The sequence below is a fragment of the Struthio camelus genome, chromosome 5, assembly GCF_040807025.1.
Source record: "Struthio camelus isolate bStrCam1 chromosome 5, bStrCam1.hap1, whole genome shotgun sequence".
Taxonomy (NCBI): domain Eukaryota; kingdom Metazoa; phylum Chordata; class Aves; order Struthioniformes; family Struthionidae; genus Struthio; species Struthio camelus.
In genome coordinates, this window is record NC_090946.1 from 36,338,193 (window position 1) to 36,361,913 (window position 23,721).

Genomic DNA, 23,721 nt, shown 5'->3' on the forward strand with positions numbered 1-23,721 from the left:
GCTAACAGTTGAGAAAAAAAAATTACATTTGAAACTGTAATTAAAGTCTCCTAAACAAAAGTTTGGAGGACTCTCCATGTTCATTTTTCCAGTTATGCAGAGGATAATTTCAAAACTATTTATATGTCTGAGGATGCAGACAGACATCTAATGGAATTTTAGAAGTCACCTACCTTCTTTGCCATATGACAGGGTTACTTTATTTCTGCATAAAGCATTCATTTCTCTTCTCCTACTAACTTTCTTTGTATCGATCTCATTTACATTATAGCACTTTCAAGTCACAGCCCTGAAGGTGTCATGTTTAATTTACTTAATGAATATATGATAATTTGTGTCTATCCTGTTGCTTGATGATGCGTAAGTGTTCAACTAGATTCATCAACTTCAATTTGCTTTCAAGGAAAAAATACTCCAGGCTTGCAAACGATGAGGAAAATGATAGCACTTTGAAAAGCAAAGCATCTCCAAAGGATGGAGATACATTTCCAACTTCTGCTTTGTGACCTAATTCTCTAGCTTCATAACAACAAAATATACTCCCTTGTTACTATTTGAGAAACAAGCAAAACTTCAATCAAAGACCTCGGGCCTTACGTTAACTGTTTGTGGCTCCATTTAGGACTACCCTCATTTTCTCCTGCTTCCCTGCTTACTCCTTAAGCTTCTTCCATTCACTGTTGTTCTACTCTTCTCTTCGTTCCCTTGCCTGACTCTCTACTCTTCATACGCTATTATAACTTGCGGTCAGTCTATGCTTCATGTTCCCTCTGCACAATCCAGCAAGGAAGCAAGTGAACCCTGTCATTTAGAGGATAAAACTTGTCAGTAGAGCAAACTGTAAAAATACATACTTTCAGATTTTAAAGTGTATTTCCCACAAGTGAAGTCCTATTTAAGGTTAAACTGATAAAAACCATACCATTTGGGAACAGCCTGTCTACCTTCATCAGTGCCTGATACCCTGTATTATCTCCCTCACTCTACCTTTAGCCAAAGGGAGAAAGCAAGAAAGCTAATATTGGAGAAACCTGGTTCTAATCCAAGTTTTATAAACCACACTTCATAATTAAAAAAAAAAAAAAAAAAGTGCTATGGGGAAGATTTTAATTCTTTATCTTGACTTGTTTACTTGCCTCTAAATGTTTTGTAAATGACAAAAAACTACACAGATATGATTTTCTTTGCGCAGTTCTTCAATATCGCTACACAGAGGAAAATAAATGTGTAGCGTATTATTTCATCAGCGGTGCAGCCTTGAAATCAAAAAACTAGTACCTTCTCAAACACATGCCCCCAAAAAGGCAGGTAACTCAGAAAACAAAGACCAAAGTGTGCTCCCAATCACAGTGGCAGGGCCCATGGCAAACAAACAGGAGCGCTAGATGCGCAACAGTCAGGAACAAGATGCACAAATGATTCTTGTGGGTCAAGATATTTTGTCCCTTTGATGTGCTGACAGATGGCCCACAATGAACAGATTCCTCAAGTGGGAAAAACAGAAGTCAAAGGTGATTAAATGAAGTACAGAAAAAAAGGTCCTGGCTGCGTTTCAAAGGTGAAGGTTGTGAAGGCCTAAAACTGTCAGCTATATTTATGCAGTCGTTTTCACCTTGTGAAAACACAAAGTGCTTTATCACAAAGGTTCCTCAGTTATACGTGCAGAGAAGTCTATGGAGAGTCAAAATATTGCTGTCTCAGAGATGAAACAATGCAGATGTTTTGTTTTTAGGTTTTTTATGAGTTTTCTAGGATTTTTGTTTATTTTAAACAGTTCAGTGCAACAGACAAAACTTCTAGAGGAATTTAAGCATGCAGAATACAATCATCAGGATTCAAAATAGGCCGAAGACTGAAACTGATACTAGATTTCTTGAAAAATTTGCCAGGCAAATTCAATTTAAGATGAACATAAACAGTTATGACTTTGTCAGCTGTTTAATCTTCAGAACAGTAAGTGACAGCTACTGAGCTTCCTGCAGTACCTGAAATCAAAGTTCCTTTTGAAATACCCTTAAGGACAGAAAAGAACAGCCCCTCTCACATGACAGGACCTATTATAATACTGCTCCTACAACAACTTTTGTTAAAGATAAACTTCTTATAAAGCTAAGACCTGATCACTAAAATTAATTATTTTATTCAAATTAGCTCTTTTCTATTTCTGATTGATAGTACCAAATTTCTAAGCAGTGAAGTCCAATGGTATGTTTCTTAAACGTTAGATTATAATGAAAGCAATTTATCTTCAACTCTGTTTATTACTTCTCATTAAAACAGCATATAAGTTCAATATTAGGTGCAATGCATATTGTGGAAGAACAGTGGGCATTTTCCAAACCTCCTATTTAGGAAATGCATTCAAACAGATTATCGACACTTCGCAAAAGCTAAAGAACACCCACATAAATTCCTTAAGATTGCATGTTATTATATACAGCGTAGGCAGATTTATCACACCTAATTAAACACCACAGATACAAAGAGCTTTGTTTATACCTCACACCATAGCCTTTGAGTTCTCAAGCACATCCCCAAACTAGCTACTTATAGCTAGGAATAAAAGTCTGATTCTTCACCATTAGAGCAATTTTATGCCCCTTTCCTATCGTAATCAACAGAGTCAACAGAGTGAATGAGGTGTATGTGCAAGCCCAATTACAAACACAAGATAATAAAGAATTTGATTTGGGGTGCACTGTATAGTCAGCTTGCATTCATCTTCCTTGGTATGCATGACAATTCAAGCTTAAGCAGAAAGCAAAGCAGGATTAAGTGCAATCTAATACTTATTGCTGAGTGAGAAATCCAGAGTCCAGCTCCCAAGCCTACGAGAAATTCTAGGTAGCAAGATCAGCAGGTTTGCATGCAAGTATGAAATGAAAAAAAATACCTATTTTGCTTGAATATTGTGAGCTTTCAGTAATCATTTTGAAATGGATTAAAAATACTGTGTGCATTCAAATTATTATTGCTGTTCTGTCTGCTCTGTTCTCATCAAACCATGTAACTGGCATTCTAGACGTCCCTGTGTGACTTGTGATTTACTGGTTGCTAGTTTAACTCTTGTGTTACAGCTGAATACTACACTTTTTCAATTTTTTTTTCTTTCTCCTCTCAAAAGTGTTGGCACAGACTTGAACATACAAAGGTGAGAAGTTCAGTATATTAGACACCTATTTATAGCTGTCACAGGAGACACTGATTTACTCCTGGGATTGGTTTTTGATCAGGTGATCAACGTCAGACTACCTGTAGATGCCTCACTGCTTTGAAAATAACTGGTAACAAAAAGTATCTAAGAGCTTTGTCTACTCTGGAAATCATGTCCGCAAGACTCTTCATACTAGGTCTTCAGTTCTTGAGAACTATCTACTTACAACTACCACAGGTATTTTGAAAACATATTCTAGGACAGCTATGCACTGATATTTATACAGTCTTACTAGATACACCAGATGGTTCAATTATAAATTTGCCAAATAAACATTAGTTTGTTTTACACATGCATTTTCCTGTCACTACCTTGTCATTTTAAGCTCAACAGTTTGTGGTGGTAATTAATAATAATGAACTATGTGGAGGGAAAAAAAATTCCTTTAGCTCTGTAGCATTTGGGACATCGTTATCTATCGACCATAGATGTTAGAGATGACATTACCAAATATCCTTTTGGACTGCCAAAAACCAGAAAAGCATACTTTCTTTGCTACAGAAGAGCTGCACATAGTTTTTTAATTATAAAGATCTTCCATTTGTAATACTTACACAGTGAAGTAACCCAAACCGGTAAATGCAGGCTATCCACTAACCATACAAGTATGCGTTCAGAAAAATGAAACTGCTAATTTCTTATGAATCTAGGTATATCCCAAACTGTATTGCTAGCAAGATTTATTAGTTTTTTTAATAGGCTTTTACTTCTTGATATCTTTTTCTCAATATAACTTTAAAAGTAAACTACAGTAGTTACACAGCACAAAACAAATGGGAAAATATTATTCAGAGAAGTGTTCAGAAAAATATTTTTCAGAAGTTCCTGAGCAAACATTTTCACTTTTTCAAAAGTGCCCTGGAATTTTTACTGCAGCTAGAGCACAGACACAAACTGTAGTTTCATGTTTTTATCTGCAGGATTAAAAGCTGTACTGACCTGGCTGGGATTTCAGTCTATGGACATATTTGTGCTGAGCGTTCATTGATACTCATATCTCTTTTTACATATCTGAACAGAAAAGTCACTAAACCACACGTTAAGTGGAAATGATTTACCACCACCACAGGAACTAAAGGGAGCAATGGCAAAACTGATTTTTTAAAAATTGCCCGTGAGTTCTGATATAGAAAGCTATCTTTACATGGAGCTTAACCAAAACACAAGTGCAGCACTGCAAACATTTCAGCAGCTTTGTGGACCACAAAGCTTATCTGGATCTGGACAACAAAAGTTTCTTTTAAACTTCCCTTAGCACCTTCCCTACGCCCTCTAAGCCCTACTCCCATATGGGGCATCCACCTATGGTTTCTAATTACAGAAAGGCGGTGTCTTTTCCTTGTTTTATTTAGGTTTTTTGTTCATTTTAAACAAGTCTAATACTAGATGCCACTGGTGAATAATTTAAAGCAGAAAAAGAACCCCAGAACAAAACAAACAATAATTAAAAATTACTTCATATAAATTGTCTGAATTTGTTGCACACAACATCGAAGCTCCTAAGAGTCAGACAGTCAGATACAATGTAGCTGGCTTCCACCATCACATGATATAGCACTTTTAACAGGTAAAAAACAAATAGCTGGAGAAGCAGCCAACCAAGAAGAGATGTGCACTATCAAAGCACACTTTGGGGGGACACTGTTTTTGCATAGTTTCCCTATGCCATTTTTCTTGTTTCATTCCTTTGAGGATGGAAGCTACCCAGCAGGCAATTTCATTTAATATAGCTGCTTCTGCATCATTTTCATATTCCTTTCAGTTTTTATATGGCTATTGCATGAACACAAGCATTTTTGAATCACCTGCCACAAATGATCATTTCATTCCAGACACAAAGCATATTCTTTAGAAATTCCTTATTGAGGTTAAACTTGTGCCAACAAATACCACAGCCAAAGGCATAGAGTTTTCATCAGAATCATCATGTCTTTATGTCCCATGGCAACCAAGTGGTGTGAGTTAATCACAGCTGGCTGAATTACCTAGATGGCAAATACAGAGAGAGTACCTAGCAGCTGTGTTCTGTTTGTGGAAAAACATATATACACACACACACATATATATACACATACACACATATATATGTGCACACACACATATATATTCACTTTTTTTTTTTTTTTAAAGATTAATTATCTTGAAAAGCTTGTTCCTCCCTCCTCCCCCACTTTAGATAGGATGAGGAACATCAATAAAAAAGGAATGGAAGAGAACCATAAAAGAGACAAACCAAATACAAGGTGCAAATAAAGGCAATTAAAATTTCTGAATTCCAAAAATAACGTTTTTTGCAATGTTACGGTATGTCTGAATATGGTCTAACCATGACTTGGAAACCAAGTCTTGCTCATTCATGCGTCCCGGCAGGGCACACAGGTGTATTCCTGTGAGTAGTTTGGCACAGTGAGGCTTTACCTGGTAAACAGAAAGAGGGAGTAGTACCTTTGTTACTGTGTTCACTACACCTTTCTTCCCCTCAGCATGCTGTGCAGCAGGGCATTGCAGAGCACTGCGCTTCACAGGGTGCAGGCACCGCTCTGCGGCTCTGATCTAACATCATGCTTAAATGCATACTTCACTTTAAATATCAGGGACGTCACAGAACGCATGAATGGATTGTGCTGGGAGGCCCAGAGTGCAGCCTGAAGGGCAAAACCACCATCTGCCAGCATTGCTTACTCAAGGAACATCCACAGCGCTGATCTGGCATATAAGCATTCAAATTGAAAAGAAGAAACAAAGGGTATTCCCAGTGCTTTGCTCAGAATTCATGGACCCAACACACCGTGCAGCCTCTAGCAAAACCCTCTACTTTTGCAGGGTGACTTCAGGCAGAGGAAACCGACTGGTTCTTCTCAAAGACGTTATGATCATTTCTAGAGGGAGACCGATGTCTCCAAAAGCAAGTAATGATCAGATTTCCAGGAATCTAATCTCAACCTAAATGCAGGCTGCCTGCAAAGACAAATGTTGGTGCTAGAAGCGTCTGGAATTCAGACTACTCAGCCATGTTTACTTCAGCAGTATTATTCCTGTATACAACTTTATTTATATGCATGTGTTTTACTGTATAAAGTATGCATTCCAGTCATTCTGCTGAGGTACTGTAGGAAATATGCCGATTTTCCAGAACACACTGAGCCAAAAAGAATCAGCAGTAGTAGTTTTTAGTCACATAACTGCTCCTTGCATGCACTAAGAGCAAACACTCTGTGGGAACGATATCTGCGTTGCAAAAAGGTTAACAAAATATTAACAATCTCAATCTCACTATAAAAAGTGATAAAAACATTAAGGACTGGAAGCTTGCGAAGAAGTCATGGACTCTTAGATCATTCCAGTTAGTGACTCAGCTGGAGGCTGATACGCTGGTATCTAGCCATCTCAGACTATATAAAACATGCTGAAAGAGTCAGGAGGATTCTCATTTTCTAGGGTGTTACAGTTGCAAAACACTGCCAAGTCTTGCAATCACCATTTTCAGAAGAACTGCAACAAAAGACAAAGGTTTTACCATGAAATATGAGTGACTCACGGATATAGCTGGGGGCTAGAGGTTTTTTCATGGTCTATCCAGAACATGAAGTAGATCAGTAGGCGGCAGCGTATCATAACTCCCCCGTCTTAAAAGAGAAAACAAAAATTGTTGTTGTGGATGTGATTATGGGATCTCACTGAGGGAGAGCGTTCCTTCTTTAGTCCTGAAGGAACTATGGAGTACGTCAGATTAGGCGCTACTGTCTCATTTACAGTGTCTTGCTTTCATACACAGGCAATATAACATATCAGACCAAAGAGCACATCCCTGTGTTCTCACTTCTGCCTGTCCCTTAAAACCCCCTTCTCCTAGTTACACCCCTGCATCTAAGCGTTAACACATGAACGTTAGTAGCATTATAAAACTCTTTCTGAAACACCAATGATTAAAAAAAAGAAAAGTCTCATTCTTCCCACACAGGAACTATGAAAACGCAATTAATGTGATACCGGTCCTAAGATACCAAATCTTCCTGACAGACAAGGTATAGTGCATCAAATTTGGCACTGCTCGTTGGGGCTCAGCATCCTGCTCGCTGAGGTCACGTGGTTTCCAATTAACACAGAAAGCAGTAAGCTTACTTGTGTCTGCCCACAATATGTCACATACACATATTTGATTATAAGTGTTGCAGTTGATTCAGAAACTGGAACTTCTGTTCTTACTACTTTTTGCCAACATTTCAAAAGACTTTTAGCTTTTCAGCTAAAGTTCAGCTGAAGTTCAGAGTAGCAATAGTAGTAATACTTTCATTCTCAGTACTGATTGAAAACTTTATGTCAGATAGTCCAATCCTGATGACATTAACACTGGCTTTTCCCCATGGGATAGACCCATTCATTATAACTTCCTAGCAGAGACAAGATCAAATAGAAATATCACTATCTAAACGAAGCACTCCTTAGCAGGAAAGTTTGTTATTCACATTATTATAGCTTTATTCTTATTACATTAACTCAGTGCAAACTACTTTCACAATTCACAATCCTTGCTTAGTGTACCATTGATTATGAAGTTAAGTTTATGTATTTTGAAATGTTTTCCTGGAGGGAACTGGTTTCCCTTGTTTGCTAACTTTTATTCTTGAGATACTCAGTTCAATTAAAGAAATTGCAAAAAAGGGTTTTATTTTCTGTCCCCCACTGGGAAATCTGAAATGTCAAAAAAACATGGCTGGCTATATCTTTAAATGTGTTTATGCGGAATCTAAAAAACACAAACAAGCTTTTATCATGCTTTAACTTTTCAGCTTACTCTCTTTTAGAATATGATTTTGAAAACATTGGTAAAACAGAAGGATCATTAATGAATCATAAACAACTTTTTTTTACCCTCTTAGTGAATACACTGCAAAAGCCTCCAGTCTGAAAATACTGAAGTACAAAAGATTTTTGTGCAGAAATTATACTATTTAAGCTCCTACATATTTCAAGAAGACATTAACATTAATTGTTAAGTGACCTGCAAAAGATATTGGTGACTTTCACCTAAATTCTTTTTCCTATCAATTCTTTTTCTATCAATGATATAAATTCTTGACTCAAGATGAAAAGATTGTGTTTTTTTTTTTAAATATGTAGTTGCAATTACTCTAAGTTTGTCTATAAATACCAAAAAAATTATTCTTCATAACAGGCTTTGATTAGTGCATTATTATTTGCTAATACATTATCTTATGAAACTCTTACTTTAGATGGAAAATAGGAATAGTAAAATGAAGATCATGCACAACTTCATAATATAAGAAGCACTTTAAGTGTAAGTTATTTATATTGCTGAAGTTACTAGTTTATTGGGTCATTATCAAAGAACAGAATCATCTCTTCACAACGCAATGTCTTTTGCTTTTTAACTTAAAGAGTAATTTTAAAAAAAAAACTCAGCTATTTTTATAATGCATCTTCAGATAAAGTTACTTGGTTGTATGTGAATTAGAGGAGGTATTTTGCCTTCTGACATAACGTAAATGCTTTAAATCAACTTCTAGATGCACTTAACTGATTCTACTAACTACATTAGGACCTACATTTCCATGCTTTGAGTCACATTAGAGTCCATTAATTAGATGCCTGAAGTAGCCTAAAATTGATGACAAGGATATCCTCCTGAATTTCAATTTCTCTTAAAAATGAGGATATGAAAAGAACACTTCTGAAAATGTACTGAATACACAAAAAAATAATTAGAGCTTGAAAGATTTTGAAAAATAACTACCCCACGGATAAAGGCAATTACAAGTGTATTACAAAGGCATTAAGAAAAAATACATTTTCATAAAACAAGGACATTACTCAAATACAAAGAAGCACCAAGATAATAGAATGATAACAGTGTCCAATTACATATTTAGCCAACCTTAAAACTGCCTCTCTAGATGAGAAATTTCAGTGATTCCGTAGGTAAAATTATTCAGCACTCAGCAACACAAAACACACCCATCTAGCCCACATTTGTTCCCACTGAAGTTAATAGTGAAATGTTTCTTGACCTCAGTGAGGCAAAAAAGTCACTCCTTAAACTCCATTTCAGTAAAGTATATACAGACGATCAGAAAAATCTCCTGTGAGTAAATATAAACACAAATAAAATTCACAGGTAATCATTTGATATCAATGGAATTATACTAGATCTCAGCAGTGTAGTTGAGAGGAGAATACGTGTTGGGTAGATTGAATTTGAATGCTGACTAGTTCATCAGGTTTATTGTATCAATACATTAGAATTATACTAGGAAAAGCCTAGTAGGATGATATGAAGAAAGTCAACCTTAAGACAGACAGACTTAGTCTTCAAAGTAGAGGTTTTGTCAATTTTCACTGGAATTAGTTTTCATAAAATCATGTTGGTTGTCATTAACAAAATAACTTTATAAAGATTTTCAAAATGCTATAGCCATATTGAGTGTCAGCAGGTTAAAACTCTTGTTAAACGTTAGACTTATTTTCTGCTGAGATATAAAGACACTCTGCATGGGACTCTGCAAGGAAGCTTGGAATTTGACAGCTGAGGATGTGAGGAGAAAATATATTTTTGAATCAATTTAGAAACACATATTTTCTTTTTGTTGTCGGTGACATTTTACATTTCAACCAGATGCATTTATTTTCATTCTTAGATCTGATTGGTCTTTATATCCATGTTTTACATTTAGAAGTTAATACTGAATGTCTCATTATTTAAGGATGAGTATCAGGCAGGGGAGGTACAGACTACAGACAGACACGTATAATGTGTACAAATAAGAACCACAGGACTTTTTGGTTTAGGACTCTGTAGGAAAATAGCCTGGGCCTCTTTAACTTACACAGAAGCCCGAGTTCTAACCAGAAAGCCATGTTTAACATCAAACATACTACTTTGTCTTATCAATGTGCTCATAAACATCTGTGATTTAAACAGATTTATTCTTGGTTCAAAGCTATGTCACAAAATTGGATCTTTAATCAAGCCTTAAAAGTGTAATTACAGATATTCTACTTACTCTGAGTTTACTGCTATCTGTTTTCCTTCTAACAACTATACCCACCATCTATAATAGGGCCAGAAATCGTATTTTTTATAGGAGACTGGTGTTTTTCTGATGGCAAGGTAAGCAACAAATCCCAGAGCTACAGTTTGGCAAGGGAACAAAGATTTTTAACTGATTAGTTTCAGCAAACTGGAGAACGACAGCACCTGTTTCAAACCATTCCTTTTTTCTTAAATCACAGCTGAATCCGAACCGTTCTTTTGAAGCTTTTGTTAAACCCTGATTAGAACTGGATGGCAAAAAATTAATGTTTTCGGTTCTGGCAGAGAATAACGGTTTGAACAAAAAGCTCTGTTCCTTGGGAAAGCCTGTACAAAACCTGAACGACTCATAAAATAGGCTTAGTTCCCCAAAAGACACCACTATGTACAGCACAAGCTCACCTTGTAATACTATGTTGTGCTGATCTGCAAATGATTTCAAGGACATCTTCACTCTGAAGATTTTTCATTGTCAAAGTGAACTCTACCCAAAATGCTGTCATGGAAGTGAACCACCATACTCTTTATTCCTGTCTTTCAGGGTGGAGAACTCTGTATTGCCAGCAACACCCTGCTAGCATCTGCAAGGGCTCATCTCACTGAGATTCCTGCCGGAAATTCTACTAACGATGGGCACTGAACAGACATGCCATAACCACAAGTATGTATGAATCTCTACACTTAGCGCAGGACTTACCAGACAGAGGAGAGGAAGATAGGGTCTCAGTGAGTGGTAGTGCCCCACACTCTCCCTCAGTCTCCAGTTACCATGAAGGTATTGCTCACATTTCCAGTGTAGCACAGTGCAATGGCTTCTTGCCCAACCCTCAGGAAAGCCTAACCAACTGGGAGAGAAGTTGTGGTGCAGCATTGGAAAGGCAACTGGTAACCAGGTTCCAGTAGAATAAGGAGGCAGCCATATTTTTAATTCCATGTTCATCATATGATTCTTTTTACCTAATGATGTATTTTCTATAGTGATCGAGCTCTAGTTTGGCAAAGCTACGTTAATGAACTATTATTAGCCAGAAAGAGAACTGAACCAGAAGGGCTTCAGTCACGTGAATTTGAACTGGAACTGAACGGAAAAATTTGCTAGGTTTGAGTCCCTAAAAATCGAGTTCCATTTCTTTCCCTGCCTCTAATTTAGACCGTAAAGCTCATATGCAGAATTTGGGAGCAATCAGATGTGAATAAAGGATACAGGAAATTATCCATCATCTAGATTCATAACGTGGATGCCATCTCTAACTCAGCCTTCAAAACAGCAAACTGCAGAATGCTCTAACACATTTCTGCAGCACATGAAAGCTTTTAAAATATTTTCACAGAAACGAAGACCGTAGTTTCCCAACATTCTCTGGCTTCCTGATTACGACACAGGCCTGACATGCAGGAAAACTACAATCAAGTCCTGCTCCACCTCAACTAGGGCATAAATTTTCACTCCAGGTCACTTCAAAGTGAGCAGAGCAGGGTACCTTCCACATTCCCACCTGAAATCCTTATTTATCTTTACCTTCTCAGTGGAAATTTCATTGACACTTATTCAGTTCAACTGTAGAGTTCAGCCACGCTGAAAAGAGCGGGAAAAGGATTTTTGATATAAATTCTCTGAACATGTGCTGACCTGCTAAAAACATTCAGTTAGAAGCTAGTCTACTTTTTCTCTTGCAACATACTGAAGATGAGGTTGTTCATATCTGGACAGAGTAGCAAAGCTTTTATCCAGACTTTTTCATCTTGTCTCTTGATCACTGATTTCTGCCATCCTGACCCGGATTCCTGTAACCTTGACCTTATATTAATTCAAAACATTCATTCTTTCAAAAAAATCACTTGAGAACTTTTTGTTGTACTTGCCTTTCCATTTTACCTCTATACCACCTTTTGCATAGCAGCAAACAAATTTCCTATTCTCACATTACAGCATTTAAAGAATCAACATCTCATTTTTAATTGCTATATTCCAGCTTTCTCTCCCCCAATGATACTAACTTTGCACATTCATGTTTCCCACAAATAACTTTCAGAGCTTTATACACCCATAAGTGATATCCTATCCATTCAAAAAAAAATTTAACAACCTGCCTCTTCCTTGATCCCCACAGTCTATTAAAATCTGGAAGCAGTTAGTTTTGTAGCACTTGCTACTGAGATCACTGCTACAGGTAATTTATGGATTCACACCTGTTACTAGTGACACCTCAGCCTTTTGTCCCTTCCTTTGTTGGTCTAGTCGCCTGTTGAATTTTATCTAAAGTTCAGATTGGGAGTTCTTTGGAGCAAGGAATATCTTTATTGTCCGTCTTTCCACCATGTAGTATAATGAATCCTTTTTTCAGATTGGAATCTTTCATGAGTACTTCGGTAGAAAAAGCAAGAGTGATGCTCCAATGCTGGTCATGTACGATTGCCTAATTCCAAAATCGTACTCAGACACTCTTCAAGGTACCTGCACTGCAATTATGATCATTATCACATACATCAGTTAACATCGAAGTTAGAGTGCTCTCAGGTGGGAAGCTGTAACGCACAACAGTTCTGCCTGACCATCAGCACTACAAAACTATAGGCTTGAAAATGAGCATTCAAGGCTGATCTTTGGCTTTGTACAATTCATCCACTTCTCACACTGCCACTTAGTGAGAAGGAGAGAAACATTCAGTTATCCTGCCTTAGCTTGTCATGAAAGACTCTGAGCTCTGGCAGATTGATCAGTGACATCAGATCTAGGGTGGTGCTGCAGATATTCATCTAGAGCTAACCTTTCCTTTCATAAATAATTTTCCCCCATTGCAAAATTTGTCCAAATGTAATTAGAAGGGTTTTGTTTTTATTTTTTTTTTTAATGTTTGCCCAGGATTTCTAGATGTCCAGCACTTTTGTAGAAGAAACTCTAATAATTAGACATCTTCTGGACATCTGGAAACATCTGCTGTACATGGGGATATTTGCTCCACAGTTCATTCAAAGAACCCAATATTAATTGGAAGTGTACAGAATCATACTTATTTCTGTCTGGGAAATCCCAGACACTATTAGAAATACTTTTTAATGACCTGAAACGGTGAAAAGCTATTAGCCAACAGAATAAAGATATTGGGTGCCAAACTACATGTTAGGACAATTGTTTTTAAGCAGTTACGCATGCCATAACTTCTGCTGAAACTGATGCAGATGGAACCCTCTTTGACTGGAAACAGCAAATCAGAGCTTCCTTGCATAGAATATAAACATCAGAGACAGAAGATTAAACCACTCAGTTCCTCTCCATCTGTATCCCTCCTCCCCCCCCCCACCAAAAGCACACACATTTTGCCCTGTGGACCATTTGTAAAAGTGTTTAGTTCACCTCTAAACTTATGCATTTCTGTTACAATAAGATAGATGTAAAGAAAGAGAAACTAAATCAAAGATTCGGGTAGAAAAGCATAGCTTGCTAACACAAAGTCATGGATACATTTTACTCTAGCCCTTTCAGCAGTGTTTGGCCAAACTCCCATTGATCTCCCAGTTATTATTAGATAAAGCATTCATCTGCCTTTTCACCGCTCCTACAGCCACAGGCATCACCTTAAATAAGCTGCAATTGAACATGACATTTAATGTCAAGCTCAGCACTGCTAATGCAATAGCAATTGTCTCTGGAACAACCTGTAGCATGACCTTCTTTCTGATGTATGCAAGCTGTGCATCCTTCTTTCTATCCTATTCAATATTACTGGCTTAGGCATCCTACATGGCTAACATCGAATATCTTTGTTCCCTCCATCCCATCTCTCAAGCAAGCTGTTAGGTCCAGTTCCACACTAGTGCTTTCTTTCCTTCCTGTGCTTGACACAAATAGACCCACATCTGCAAAGTCTCAAGCGAGAACGCAACACACTGCATCTATTTCACTGTTGATTCTGAGAGTCAGTCAGTTTTTCCTGGGGTCAATGAGTTTTTTTAATTTATGAGGAGGAATAAAGCAAATTTATCCCCTTCTCCATGAAGGCTTCAAAAGTTATGAACACACTTCAGCCTGGCATTAGCACTTGAGCATTTTCCAGGGCACAGACAGGAGGTGGGTTACACCAATGCAGGGCAAAAAGCAAATGGAAGGCTTCACTGAATTACAACAGCTTGAGGATTTGTTTCACAAACACACACAAATAAACCTTTGTGAAAACACATTTTGTTACAGAATAAGATATATTTGTACCAAATTATGATCTTCGTACTCTACTGCACTCCAGATGGTAACAAGGGGAAAGTGTTAAGCACACTGTTGCATGACTGTCACAGAAAAGCTTCTTTTAGGTTACTTGACTTTACTCATAGTTCACCAGTCTTAAATACCAGTGTCCTTGAACGTTTTTTTTCCTCCTATTTAGAGAGCTGCAGTAACTATGTAGTACAAAGTATTCCACTAGAGAATGGAAAAATGAAAAATTCCATGAAAAATGAGACAGGGACTCTGAGAAGAGAGGCTAGGACACCCATCTCCAAAATAATAATAATAAAATAAAAATAATAAAAAATTGCAAAGGAGAGAGAATAGAAGAGACAGAAGAGAGCTTGAAATTTTGATAAACTGTCCACAGAAGGGAAAGGTAGAGTCAAGCTAGGTAAAATACCTGCCAGTAATTCTGCTGTCTCACAGTTCTGTAAAAGGTGAAAATCTCTCTAGGCCTACCAGCTTGGGCTGCTGTGACAAGGATGGTGTCCATCATAATTGTATCTGTAACAGGGATATGATAATAGTTGGTGGTCTCTGGGTGCCAGTTCCTCATATAAGGAGCTTCCTTCCATAGTTTTACTGAAATGAGGATAAAGAAAGAAGGAATCTGGCTAATTTTCAGGATAAATAGTCCTTTGTAAATTTTTTCGTTATTCTAGGGATAAATACAAGGACATTTATGTCCACTACAGTAGGCATACTGCATACACTTGCAATATTGCAATTGAATTACCAAAAAAAAAAAAAAAGGTGCGCTTTGGCCAATAGCAAAGACTCTGAGAAGCCTAATGAAACAATCCTCATTTACAGATGGCAGGAAACAAGTAGCTAGCTAGTACCGTCTGTGATGATTTAGACATTTATAGAGGAATGAGAGATGTACAGCTGATTTTAACCCTACTTAACTACCATGCAAGGATTTATGTCTGATTTAGATAGCACTATATTGGCCTTTGGAATAAAACAGGTTTCACCCTATGCTCTCAGAACCTCTGACACTCTACAGAACGACAGACAGAAAACTGGTGAATCTCTGTAACACATCAATTCCACCAAGGACACAACCTTACTGCGTTATAACTATTTAGTGTTTTATACTGTCACTATTCACCAAGGAGAGGGCTTTACACATATAATCAATAGCTATAGCAAAATCCCAGTATGGATATGATGATGTTATTTATCCCGTTGTAGGTTAAAACTCAGCTTGAAGTGCAACAAAGTTGAGACAAAATGTTTTTTCCTTGTCAGTGTCAGCAATACCGGAAAGACAATTTTAAAAAGAAAGGAAGAGAAGTAACTTTTCCTAATGATAGTTGCATGCTGAGTTGGCCTAGTCTCCATTGGAAACCAAATCTCTTTGTTTGAGAACACTAATACGCCAGATGGTTGTGCCACCATTCAGAGGGCCCTCAACAGGCTGGAAAAATGGGCAGAGAGGAATCTCACGATGGTCAACAAGGGGAAATTCCATGTCTTGCACCTGGGGAGGAATAACTCCATGGACCAGCACAGGCTGCGGGCCAACTCACTGGAGAGCAGCTTTGCAGAAAAGGCCCTGGGGTTCTGGTCGACACCAAGTTGACTGTGAGCCAAGAGTAATGCGTTCAATTTTGGGCTTCCTAGTACAAGCAAGATATGGACCTGCTGGAGTGAATCTAGTGAAGGGTCACAAAGATGATTAACAGACTGCAGCATCTGTCATATGAGGAGAGGCTGAGAGAGCTGGGACTCTTTAGCCTAGAGAAGTGAAGACTCACGGGGGGGGGGGGGGGGGGGAAGCTCGTATCAGTGTATGTAAATATCTGAAGAGAGGGTATAAAGAATACAGAGCCAGACCCTTCTCCGTGGCGCCCAGTGACATGAAGCAAGGCAATGGCACAAGCTGAAAAACAAGAAATTCCATCTGAACAGAAGAAAACACTTCTTCACTGAGATGGTGTTTGAACATTGGAACAGGTTGCCCAGAAATGCTGTGGAGTTTCCATCTTTGGAGATATCCAAAGCACAACAGCCAACTGGACGTGGTCTGGGCAACCTGCTCTAGGTGACCTTGCTTGAGCACGAGGTTGGACCAGATCATCTCCAGAGTCCCTTGCAGCACCAACTATTCTGGGAGAACGCTTCTCGGTCATCCTGGTGGTTCAGCGGGGCACCAACAAGTTTTGGCACCTTCAAGGCCAAACGTGGTCTTCCATATAACGAAGATCAATTACTTTTAGAAATAACCACAAAATAGCAGAGGAATTTGATGGGGAGCGAGGACAAGACTAAAAGCATAGTGGTTTACATAGAAAGAATCTAGGCAGGCTGTCACTATTTATGTTTTTCACATTTCAAATACTATGAACTATAGAAATCATTCTGGATATGATGGCTATGGTTTACTGTAGCTAACTGCTTAGCATCTAAACTTGGGGCTTTTTACAGTGTCCTCAAAGTGCTTTATAACATTATTTTCTCTACAAGTTGAATAATTTGCCTGTGTGCATACATATATACACACACACATAAAACAATGAAAGCCTTCTGTAGTAAAATGTTCAAATAGTAAGACAATTACTGCATAATTGCAGTAATGTATGCAGCAATTATTGAATTAAACATTACAGATAAAAATGCTATGATTTCAGACAAAGCTAATAAAAATTATGCTGAGCAACTAAAAGGAATGATCTGATGAAGTAAAACTATCTTAAATTCCAGGTTTCATTTAATTGTAGCAAGAGGATATTATTTTGAACAGGTATAGCTGCTTTATAGTACAGAGAAGGCTTTAAAGTGTTTTATAAAGTCAAAGAGTGAAATAAAAGATGATTTAAAAATTGTCCCCGAGTTAAAATATTGTACATCAACTTCTACCATAAGCAAATGTTCATGGCTGAAATATAAACCTTGAAAGCTTCAGGTGGGGGAGCTTATAATGAAAATACTGACAGACCATTAACGTAGGTAACACTAGCAGATGACTCTACAGTTACTCACAGATTAGATTCCCCCCTCCCCCTCCACGTTACTATATTTATCATTGTGTTCAGTCAAAAAAGCCAAAGCTAATGTACAAGTGATGCCATGGTGCCACTGATTTCTGAACATTTCCTGCTAAAGGGAGTCTCCACATTTTTTTTCCCTAACAAGACGACAATTGGAGGAAAGGAAGATGGTAAGTAAATATTTAATCCTTCAGCTAGCCACCCCAATGTTATTTTTGCTAGATAGGTAGCAGCTTTTAGCCACTGCCCCAGGAGCCTGCTCTCTCCAGCTAGCTGAAGGGGGTATCTACATTCAAAAGTACAGATTCACTATGCGTAAATTTACACAAAAATAGAGAAACATTCTCATCTGACCAAAACTACTATAGTTTCACATAAGCCAATAGTACTGACACAATTCCACTAAGGGCAGTGAATTAATGCTTTTCAAAAAGCATTATTTCCTGAAATACTTTCCAAACAAATCTATATATGACAAATTTTTCCTAGATAAGCCTTAAAAGTAAAATAAGTAAAATTTAGGTAGTATCTCTTCTTAACTTTTCACGGCCCCTCCCAAAAACCCACCCACTACCACACCACAAAAAATAAAATAAAATAAATAAATTAAAAGAGTAAAGCCTGTGTCCCTGGTGAAAAACATTTGCTATTTAACAAGTAACAGATTGCATACTTTTTAAGACTATGGGATTAGTTATGGCTCCTGTAAAAGAATATTTTCAGATATGTGAGAAATGAGGATTATTTTCATTAAATATGCACAGGATTTTTTTTTTTTTAAAACATACTGAAAGGGAAGTATAACTAGGGACGTATAAACTGGTTTAGGAAAAAAATAGTTAAAGTGGCAGCACGTAGCTGTGCTACATGTTATTTTTGTATGGTAGCATGCATCAGATCAGGTATTAGACTGTCATCCAGTTCTGGCATTGAAACTGAGCAGCAAGAAATTATGACACCTGCCAAAAAGAAGTTAGGCTGCAAAAAGATCACATCAAAAGCTATTTTTAAGCAGACACAACACTAGAGACGTTCCTCCCCCATCCCCACAAGAGATGGGGAAAATGAAATGTCAGGAACCAACAGAGCCTGTACCAATTTGATGCAGCATCTGATAGTAGTTATGTTAATAGCACTTTCTTGTCCTATTGTCCCAAGAAACAACCTGTCAAAGTTCCTTATGCAACTAGGATGTCATCCCACAACGGTCTTGTCCCTAGATAAAATCTTTGGAGAACGTTTTTAACTAAACAAAACATACAGTTAAGCCTTCTTATTTACTGGAGGGTTCAATTCTTGAGGAATCTGTGATTCAAACCCAAGTCAGAGCAAAGTTTATTCTGCTGCAAGTTCTTTGCGCCAATTGGACATATGATGTTCTATTAAAATTTCAGAACAGCTGATCATAAGGCGTTTAAGGAGGTTTGATCCCAGTTCCCATTCTGTTTCACAGAGCGGTAAACATTATATTTCTCTCCTCCTAAAAAAAGTTACACCCGGATAAGTTTGTATTTCATGAAAGATATTTTAAACCAACATCAAAAGATGAACAGACAAGGAAATATTTCCATTTACTTTACAGCCTTTCCACTGATATGTCTTAATTGTCTTTATTACTGGAGAATTATTTCTCCTCAATTCGAACACCTTCATCAATGTGGTTAGCCAGGAAGTAGAAATATATTGCTAAATGGTGAACACAAGTGTCTCCATTATATTAAAAATAGGAAGTGAAATTTTCTTTCAGAAAAAATTAAGATTCTCCTACTAGATAGCAAGAAGCTTAACAAGGGTGTTATTTGAGTAATGAATAAGTGAATTTTTTTGTGATGGTGAGTTAAGTAATCTCTCTGACAGACAACAAAAGGCTGCAGATTCACATTAAGAGAAAGAAGGAGGCTCATGACAACATCTGGATAGTGTGTTTTTTTTTTTTTTTAAGTCAGTACTGTATTAATTTGAAAGGAGAGAAGCAGTGAATTCATATGGAAGTCAGCTGTTAATTCTGATCTGAAAAACTGAGCTTTAAACTAATAGGCAATTTTTACATTCAGATTTAATTTTTTCAAAATTGTTTTCTTTAGAAACTTATCTTTTAATGTCTAGTTCTGGAAAGAAACTGCATAAAAACAAAATGACAAATGGATTCAGTTGAGCTGACCAAGCTATTTTTATTTCACTTTTCACTTTGTCTGGAGGACCAAAAGCAGGAGTACTGAGTAGTTCCAATTTTTAATTTTTTCTTTCTTTCTTTTTGCCAGCACACACAAGAAGTGATGCATCTTACCACTCTAGTGAGGAATCCTGCTTTTTTTTTCCAGCACTGGGGGAAGATACAATCTGCTGGGCTGAAAAGGAGAATTTTGATCTCATTTTAGCCCTTTTGACATCGTGAATATTTGGAATACTTTTTGTATAGCCTTTTGTCTAGTTACAGGAAAAGTGTAGTCTGATGAAATAGTATGCTTGTATGCTTCCTAAAGGTGCCATATGGCTAGAAAGTGCAGACTCTTTTAGTGTCAGAATCTTCCGTGAGAACATTGTGTGGTGCACTTGAAATACCAAATTAGAATATTTTACAGTTAACACTTGAAGGTTGTCTTAAATGTGTATTTCAGGATATGACTAAGTCTAAATCATTTCTTTCTATTTAAATATATTCAATAGTTAAATGAATGCATTAATATTTGCCAACTCTGTAATAGGTACCTGCTTCACTTATCAGATCCAAGGGGTCATTATCTTCCCACACATTTAAGGCCACCTCCTTCAATAATACTGACATACCTTGTCACAAAGGAATTGCAAGAACTGGATGAGAATTTTTTTCTTCCCTTGATAATATATTATGTTTCTTGTTTCAAAAATACTTTAACCCAAATGTCAACCACTTGTCAATCCGGTTCAGCTGGGGACAACTGAAACATTTTACTTTGAAATCTCAATCTATTTTTTTTTTCCCTAGTCTAAATTTACTAATTTTCCAAAATAAAAATTTTAATTTTATCAAATTATTTTGAAATGGGATATTTTAGTGCTTTCAGAAATTTCCTCCTTCCCATTCCAAATATTGTTTGATTTTGATTGATCAAAACTATTCGTGTTGTGAACAGTTTTGTCTCAACAAATAAACATCTTTGGCAAGAATGCAAAGGTGGGAGTCAAGTTGCTAAGAACTACAGTTCACTCACTTATTGCCTGTGAGAAATGAAATGGCAAAAGGGACTTAATCATATGATCAGGTGTTGCTCCTGCCCTAGCACTCAAATCCTCAAACCTCACCCCAGCCTCAAATTCCAGACAGCCACAGCCAAGCAGCATTCCAAAGTTTTAAGAGAATTCAAAATTTACAATGCACAAACACAAGATATTTGATGGCATTTTTAGCATCTGAGACTACAGACACCATGCTTAGCCACAGAAGTAGCACTGCATATGCAGGATCATTCCATACTACCACCTACATTCTGATAAGAACCAAACCCCTTTTTAGGAATGAAAGTATAGCTTAGTTTTTATGAAACACTAATTTGTGCCTTTTATCCATCTGTAACTTCCACATGATGTGGCCAGTTATTTCAGCTCTGATGACTGCATCCATAACATGGCTGTTCGCCCACTCTGTAAGTGGACTGAGACCACCACTCATTTCCTGCTTGTATACATTTTCTTAGCTATTACACTAGGATAGATTTATGCAAATGACTAAAAATGAGCATTTCATTATCCCTTTCACAATTTCCTGAGACACCAGTCCCTCTGTGACGCTATTCTGAATGTTATTTCATAGTAAGAGTTTATTTAAATAGAGTAGGATCCCTTACTAAATGTAGTCTCGCCATGAAGCTATTAAGCTGCTGGAAGCACGAAGGTTATGTGAATCAGTTTGCATTTCACCTGAATTTTGCCTTAAAATGCAAGAGAGGGGAGGCAGGGTAAAGAATTTCCTTTATTGTTTATGTAACTGAATTAGCCCAGTTCGCTCCATTTAAATTCCCAGCAATTGCTGAAACGCCCACTAATGAATACAACCGTAAGCAATTAGAATAGCAAGTTACTTGAGTCTAGACTGTTTGTCTGCTTCAGCAGCCAGTGGGATCATGGCCAATGGCAACATTAACTATTGTTTTATTCTCTCATCCTAAGAGCAAAGGTCTTAAAAATGCTGTGTTCATTCATACAATGACTTGCTACTACACACAGGAATAAACTACAATACGCTGTTACGTAGCATCTCTAGTACTCTAATACTATGTGGTTAGCACAGAATCTATTTCTTAAGTGGATAGGATTTATTTAATAAAGATACAATAAACTTATAAAAACCATATAGGGCTGGATCAGGGAGTTGAAGATACTGTAAAATGACAGTTGTTTCTTTTATGTCTCTACACCTTAGAAATACTTGGGCTTGGAGAGAAAAAAAAGAGAGAGAGAGAGAGGGAGAGAGAGAGGGAGACAGACACAGGATGACTTCCCACGCAAGAATATCCAAGCTTGGAACTTGTTTGAAAAGTGAGAAAGCTATTAACTTTCAAAATCATTTATCCACAGAATGGAAAAGCTGTCTATTACCAGAGCAGATGAAAGTCAAAAAAGAGTTAAAAAATGACTTTATTACCATAAAGTAAAAAATGCCAGGGCTGGTCAGACATGGTATCAGTGAGCTCCGACAGGAAGACAAGCAGAAAGAGAGGGAAGCTTGGAAGGTTAGTCTTTTTAAGGTAGAAGATATTTAGATAAACACATAGAAGATATTTAGATACTTACAGGCAAATATGGACTTGAGAGAGAGAAAGACCATTGTTTTTAAAGATACTTTTGTTCTAAATAAATACCACTTTGTCTTGATGAAACTCTGACTATAGATTATGGGGTCATAATTGTAGGCGGAGTAGAACTGCTGAGTCTGGACGTCAGTTAGACCTGCTGAATGAAGATGGAGAGCACAATTGTATTCTGCAAAGTGTTTCCACCACCCGCAAGGGATGTCAGGGTGTTAAATTTGAGCCTAAGTGAACTTGAGGAGTCACAGCTGTAATTAAACCAGTAATGACACTTGCATGCTGTCCTGATCCTATTTTTACTGGTTAGCTAGTATAATATCTCCATGCCTTTAGAACAATAAACAATGCTTATCTTCCCCCTCCCCCACCATGTCTGCAAGATGAAAATATTAGCATTTACCAAGTGTTATTATCCTCTAAGGCAGAAAAAGCCATAACAACAACCTCGACTAATGTTTAAAATCAACTTTTCCAGTTCTGGTGTTAACAAATATGATTATCATAATCTCAATATTAATACAATATCTTATTCCTTTAAAAAGACCCAGCATACTTTTCAATCTTGATATATTTTTTTGGAATAATTCTACCACTGAATGAAATCATAGTGAATATGTAACAATACCATACAACAGAAAATGATAAATAATCTCACCAAACAAGTAAAGCTTGGAGAAAAAAGGCACCTATGTGATGTCTAGCACATAGTCAAAGCCCGAGTTTCAAATCTTGTCTGAAACATACAATCCATTATATCTGATAAAGCCAAAATACGGTAACAATAAAAAAGATAGCGCATCGTTTGTGTCTTGCAGGCCAAATACATCTTAACCATAGCAGTACAGTATTTCAGTTCAAACAAAAAAAGAATCTTACTAGGCCTGAAGACAATCTAAACATAGTTTATTTCTATATAGAACCCTCCATTCTTTAAGAGTTGATCATGTCACATACCGTTTTCACCCAATAATATCATGGTTCTCACTAAGGTACTAGGTTCCTGTTACACATACCTACAGAGACTGTGATCTGTATTCTACTTCACAAATACAGAACACTGGAACAAAGATATCTGCACCATTAGGATCAGGTATATCTAAACCCACTCTCAGAGTGGGACAAACAAGCCAGTCATGGATAGCCAACATACGTTAGCAGAGCAGGGAGCCCAGCTAGATGTCAGCACATAGCTTACACAGGTACATGGTTCCAGACTTTAGCTCCGCAGACATAACAGACCTGTGGCTGCATATTTTTCACTGTGTTCTTCACCTCTTGATTTTGAAACCTATATGCATGTATGTGTCAAGCTAATAAAATTGCTCCCAAAGAAATGTCACCAAAATGGATGCGAGCTGCCTGAAATGGTTCCATACAGTGGAGAAGAGTGACAAGAGAAAAGCGTACCTTCTGAATAAAGGAATGAAGCTCATATAGCAGATGTATCTAAT

At 37.2% G+C, this 23,721-nt stretch overlaps 1 protein-coding gene across 14 annotated transcripts in view; it reads right to left on the reverse strand.

The window, feature by feature from the left end:
* The window catches only part of LRRC4C (leucine rich repeat containing 4C), a 551,925-nt gene that overhangs the window by 164,918 nt on the left and 363,286 nt on the right, over positions 1-23,721 (reverse strand). For 2 of the 14 annotated variants that reach the window (XM_068945544.1, XM_068945540.1), the window contains one exon: positions 6,753-6,840. The exons of the other annotated variants lie outside the window; for them this stretch is intronic. The gene's annotated coding sequence lies outside the window, so the exon portion shown is untranslated. Of the gene's footprint in view, positions 1-6,752; positions 6,841-23,721 lie in introns of those variants that run through there. 14 annotated transcript variants of the gene reach the window in all.